The sequence below is a fragment of the Aptenodytes forsteri genome, unplaced genomic scaffold, assembly GCF_000699145.1.
Source record: "Aptenodytes forsteri isolate BGI_AS27 unplaced genomic scaffold, ASM69914v1 Scaffold99, whole genome shotgun sequence".
In the NCBI taxonomy this organism is placed as follows: Eukaryota; Metazoa; Chordata; class Aves; order Sphenisciformes; family Spheniscidae; genus Aptenodytes; species Aptenodytes forsteri.
Window position 1 is genome coordinate 2,420,329 of NW_008795321.1, and position 5,534 is coordinate 2,425,862.

At 37.8% G+C, this 5,534-nt stretch overlaps 1 protein-coding gene across 1 annotated transcript in view; it reads left to right on the top strand.

The window, feature by feature from the left end:
- The first annotated feature begins 81 nt into the window (after positions 1–81).
- SMARCA2 (SWI/SNF related, matrix associated, actin dependent regulator of chromatin, subfamily a, member 2) overlaps positions 82–5,534 on the top strand; it is a 116,315-nt gene continuing 110,862 nt past the window's right edge. Inside the window, exon 1 of the mRNA XM_009279940.2 lies at positions 82–284. The gene's annotated coding sequence lies outside the window, so the exon portion shown is untranslated. The remainder of the gene's footprint in view (positions 285–5,534) is intronic.

The window sequence follows — 5,534 nt, forward strand, 5'->3', positions numbered from 1 at the left end:
CCCAGTTTATGATGGTGGAACAACAAACAACTGCACACTGGGAAAGTTACAGCTCTTCTAAACTCGGAACTGAAGTTACAGTTAACTGATTGGTTTTTTTTTTTTCCCCTTACGTGTGCATTATGGTCAAGTAAAGAGAGTGGTTAAGTGTCAGGGTGACTACATAGGTCGCACCGAAGTTGTTTTCTCTTGGTATCTGCTGCTTATGTTTGATATTCAGACTTTCCAAACTTTAGGTTAACGCTGTTCTTTTTAAGATGTCTTTTGATGAATATTTTAGATAGGTAAGTAAATAACCAACTGAAGAATTGAAGCTATAAAGATTATTTTTTTTTACTTTTGCCATTTTAAGTATCGTGCATGCTTTCTGTAAAAAAATTGATATGGGATCTATGACATGGCATTGTTCTGCTTGCATTCTTTTCTGTTTTGCGTTAGATTTCTTCAGTGTTACTTGGTTTTAACCACAGCCCCTAGGACCCAGACGCTAAACTTTGTGCAGGAATTTGATTCCTGTAGTAGTATACCAGTTATATGTTCGGGGTGGGGCAGTCTCTTCTGTGTAAGTTAGTATTGTTGTGCAAATAAAGGCACACTTTCTCTTTGGGAACCTAATTGCCCTATTACTGTCTTTGACTTTGTTTCTTTTGTCCTTTTGTTATTCTAAGGAAAAAAGTGGTGTACCAGAAGGATAGGATTGGAGGCACAATTTTGTGCCCATATATATCAGTAATAGAAAGCAAAAAGGTTGTATGGATAATGAGCATTTAAAAATAAATCTAAAGTTACGTGTATCTTACAGCATATGTGGACTTGACAGAGTTGAGGGTAAAGCTTCATTAAATACAGTATTTCTCTCATGAGTTATGTCTCAGCTTTAGGACTGCTATTTCTGTGGTCTTTCATAGAACATGTGCCAGAAGAGTGTGTTCAAAGCAGTCTTAGATCTTTTCTTTTGTTCATTTCTGAAGTGGTCTGTGAGCGTTTCTTGTCAAGTTTGAAAAATGCTTTCACCAACACCTGAGTCTTGAAAATTGACAAGAGAAAAAGTGCTTCAGCTAGCATTCTTATATTAAATATATTCTTGACAAAGGTCTATATGAAATTAATATCTGCAGATATATTTTCTCAATTTTTGTTGGACTTTTGAAGTTAAGGTCAGAATGTGCACAGTTGCAACTTTAAAAAATGTCTGCACTTTTACCTCCAATTTCATGGTCCTGATTAGTAATATTGCTGTGAACTAGTGATCCTTTTCAGAAGGAGACTTTTCATTCTTTGTATGACTGAGAACATTTTTGCAAATTACTCCTTAAAATGCCTATGATATTTTACGTGTTTTCTGCTGCAATTGAAGTTCTGTATGTATAAAGAGTGTTTCCTGGATCTCCACCTCTTTTGAACTTTATCCGTTTAGTTTTTTATTTGTTTGATCCTCTAGTGGAGTAGTAAACACAACGTTACGACATAAAGATCACTTGCCATGAAAATGACAGCAACATTATGACATAAAGATCACTTGTCATGAAAATCGCAGCAGAGAAAAGCTTATGCCTTATTTGCAGGATAAAATAAGGAAGGACGAATAAGGGAAAGAAGTAAGGCTTGCTTAAACACAGCTTTGGTAGTTTGCAAATACAGCAGAATAAGAAGACTAATACTGAAAATTGTTTTATTTTTTTCTGACACATGTAAAGTCATAACTTCTTAGGCATAAACATTTTCCTGTTTGTCTCCACTTGGTAGAGAATATTTCCTATGTATCACTGCAGGGTTTGAGCACCCAGGTACGGGTCATTTAGAGCTGGGACCTTTGGGAAAATGTTAAAAATGTTTGTTGTTAGAGAAACTGTATCTTTTTCATATCTTCACTGATATTTTACCGTAAGTAACTTGTATTTGAAACAATCTTCTCCCTTCTTCCTCGTCTTCCTCCCTGTTTAAGTAAAGACAAGGCCTGTCAGTAATATGGCGAATTCCTTTCCTTCTGCCTACCTCTCATTATGGCTTTTGTTTTTCAGAATCTAATGTGAAGATGATGCTCAATAACTGTGATTAATACCTGTAGTAAAGGTCACAGTATGGAAACTTAATCCGTAACCAGTCAGTGCTGTCATGAGTCAGTTTTCTGTGCATGAAATGTACAGTGGAATCTACATATGTAGCAGACATGGACTTGATCTTGGACATTGTCTGCCGTGACTGTGGCTATGGGGTTAAAAGGCAATTAAAGCAGCTATCTGCCCTCCTCTTTTCCTGACGGCTATTGCCTTCTGTAGCAAAGCCATCAGAAAGGATCATATGTCTGTCCTGTAGCATCTTCATTGAAAAGTCTGGTGGCATAGCTTAGCCTAACTTGTGTGAACTCTGACTTGTGATGATGCCTTTTGACTGTCTGTAGTGTATTCAACCCCCGGCTGTTAGCCAGTCATTTCTTGGTGCTGATTTTAGTTTCTCGTAAGAGGGTAGGCTGTAAGTTAGAGTAGTTGAGAAGTTGCTTTATGAAAGACTGAAACAGCTACACAGTAGAAATAAGAATTTCTACAAGAATATTTGTAAGGGGTTGAAGGTGGGGAGTATTAGGACTATCATCCTAAAGTAAACTCTCTCTGCATGTGAAAAGGAGCTTTACGCTACATGACTCCACCATGAAGTTTCTGGTGTAAGCACACCACCCGTTCTGCTAGCTCTGCTGGGGTGCATGCAGACAGTCTTTGGTAGACAGCTAGACAAGCGGCTAAAGCAAGTGTCCAGAGGTTTTTGCCTCTGGCCTGAGTGTCTGGATGAGCAATTGAGGTGCAGCATTTCTGATTCTGTGGTTTGTAGTTTAAACTGCAAATTCCCTTCCAGAAGGTTTTGAAGTTACAGTGAAGTTACATACATACGTATGCAAAGGCAGAATCTCTCAGCTGTTAGCGTGTTTGGCTTCTCTTATGTGAACCGAATAACTTTGGTTCATGTTAGTTGAAGATTTGACTCTTCTCCTATACTGAGTTCTTGTGTAAACCTGTTTCATGTAAACCTGTTTATTGATTGAATCATTGTTTGATGAAATGACAATAGTTAAATCCTGATAAATATTAATGCATAGTGTCCTGTGGGGTTGTACAATACAAAACAGTGATTTGCTTCTAAGTATTGTAAGTTATTTGCTTTAATTATGATGAGCTGCTGTCATTATTAATCAGTTCTTAAACTTTGAACATCTTCATTTGATTATGGTTAGCAGATTAAGCAAATACTGCGAATCACTGACAGTATCATTTCATGTTTTCTGTGGTAGTGTAATAAAGATAACTCCTTTAGCCTGTAGCGCGTCACAATTTCATAGTATATCTTTTCAAAGCTACCTGTGAATCATGACTTCAGTTGGAGATGCGTGGGGAGAAGTAGGCTGTAATTATTTTTCTGTGAAGGCAAAGTTACAGTCTGCTTTGCAGTGTGTATGTGGCTGTTGCGTGGGTCCACATTTCCTTTTCATCAGATCTAAGTGGTGCAGTTTCCTTACTTCCCCCTGCCTGTACAAAGCAGGGGATCTGGCCAAAACATCCTGGCTGAAGTTCAATTTAGGTTGACTCAGTCATGGAAGGGCAGAAGTTATATTGGATGGTGAAGGGAAACAGCTAGAAGAATTATAAATACTTACTGCTCCATCTGTTCTTAGACTTGTTGTGTTCCCTGTGTCAAAGCAGTCTATAATCTCTGGCTCTTTTTGAGTGTCCAGCTGGTCTTGAATTCCAAAGTAATGTGGGTGATTTGTTACCTGCTGTGTTTTAGTTTTGGATCTACTAATATTGCATACTTTCTTCATGTGAAGGAAATCCATGCCTTTGTTACCTTTGGGTTTATACCAGAATATGTGTAAAGTGCTTGCATGCTGAAATGTTGAGCTGATGGAGACCCTATTGTACAATGCATTAGCTACATCTACAAAACCTTCCAGGTGCATATAAAGTGATAGTGCAGATCCTAAATCACTTCAGCTTCAGCTCTTGGTTTTGTGGCTTTTCTTGTATTTGCATCTGGCTAAAGTTACCTTGACAGTGATAGATTTTTTTCCTCCCTGTCTCAACTCTGGTGTGTCCAGCAGAGGTGGAGAAATTCTCTGAGACCACAGGAAGAACTGCATGATTCACCACAACTAGTTCCATCTGGGGCTGTTCACAAAAGAGATTTGGTGATGTTGATGTAAATAAACCTAAGAAGTGATAAGGGATTACAGTTCAAGAAGAGATACATCTTATTTGAAGTCATGTGAATAACACTACTCCCATGAGGGTTTTGAGGAAATTTTAAGATTGGACACTTGAGAAACAATTAGACAGTATGTAACGCATTTGAGAATCCGGGCCAGCAGCCTTATCATTTGGGACAATGAGATGGAAATTTGTTTTTCCGTTTTATTAAAGTCCTTATAATCTGTTAGAAGCATTTACTTTTTTTTTTCCCTCCCTCCCCTCGCTTTGTAATTCTAACAGGCACTACTCATTAGAAAACAGTCAAAACAAATGGCTCAACACTGGCTTTGGCAGGGAGTTGGCTTCATTTTGCTTATTTCATTATAGGCACCAGAATGTACCCAAACTAATACCAATGTTATCTGGATGGAGCCTGGCCACTGTTGCACCTGTTGTCTCTGCAAATTTTTGCTTTGACTTTAATGAGACTTTTATAAGGGCCTAGAGGAATTAGGTATTTAGCTTTTACTGAATTTTAATGAGAGCAGGGTGCCTAATTTCTGTGGTTTTTTTATACAATCTCAGTCTTAGTAAATATAAATAAAGCTATTTTTGAAACATGTTAAATCATAAGCTTTTTAGGAGTTCTGTTCTGTGAACAGATCCTTAGTTGGGAGGGCCATATATAATGGGTTCTGGTTTATGGGAGTGGCTGTTTTTTTTAGTTTTGTGGACTACTATTGCCAGAGAAAATTGCTTTGTCTCTTTATGTCCACGGGTATCTTTGGACAGGATTTATTACTTGCATTCAGGTAGTATTTTCCAGTATTTTATGTTCCTCTGATACAGATTTTATAAATTACTTTTTTTTTTTTTGCATAATAGTATGTTCTTTGACATACAAAAATCTCTGAATACAAATCTGTTCAAGACAGTTCACAATTATGTAAGATTGGGTGAGTTTATCTGCTCTTAAAGAAAGATAATGGAGGGACTTGATGTGGTGTAAGGGGTGCAACATTCCCCTCTAGTAGTTACTGTTTTTCACAGGTTAGGCACTTGCTAGCCCATTAAAAAGAATTTTCCGAATTTGCATACAGGACATGTTTAATGTATATGTAAATGACAGTGTAACTAGTGGAGCTGAGACTGGATCCAGTTAATTTTTATGAGAACTGCAAGTTGAATTTGAAATAGAGGTGAACGGGGGGGAGATTTTGATACCCATTTTAATGCATAGGTGTAGGTAGAAGTCTTTTGTGAAATAGGATATTTTGGGATACTGTATTGTCGTGGTTTAATCTCAGTCGGCAACTAAGCACCACGCAGCCGCTCTCTCACTCCCCCCCCCCACCC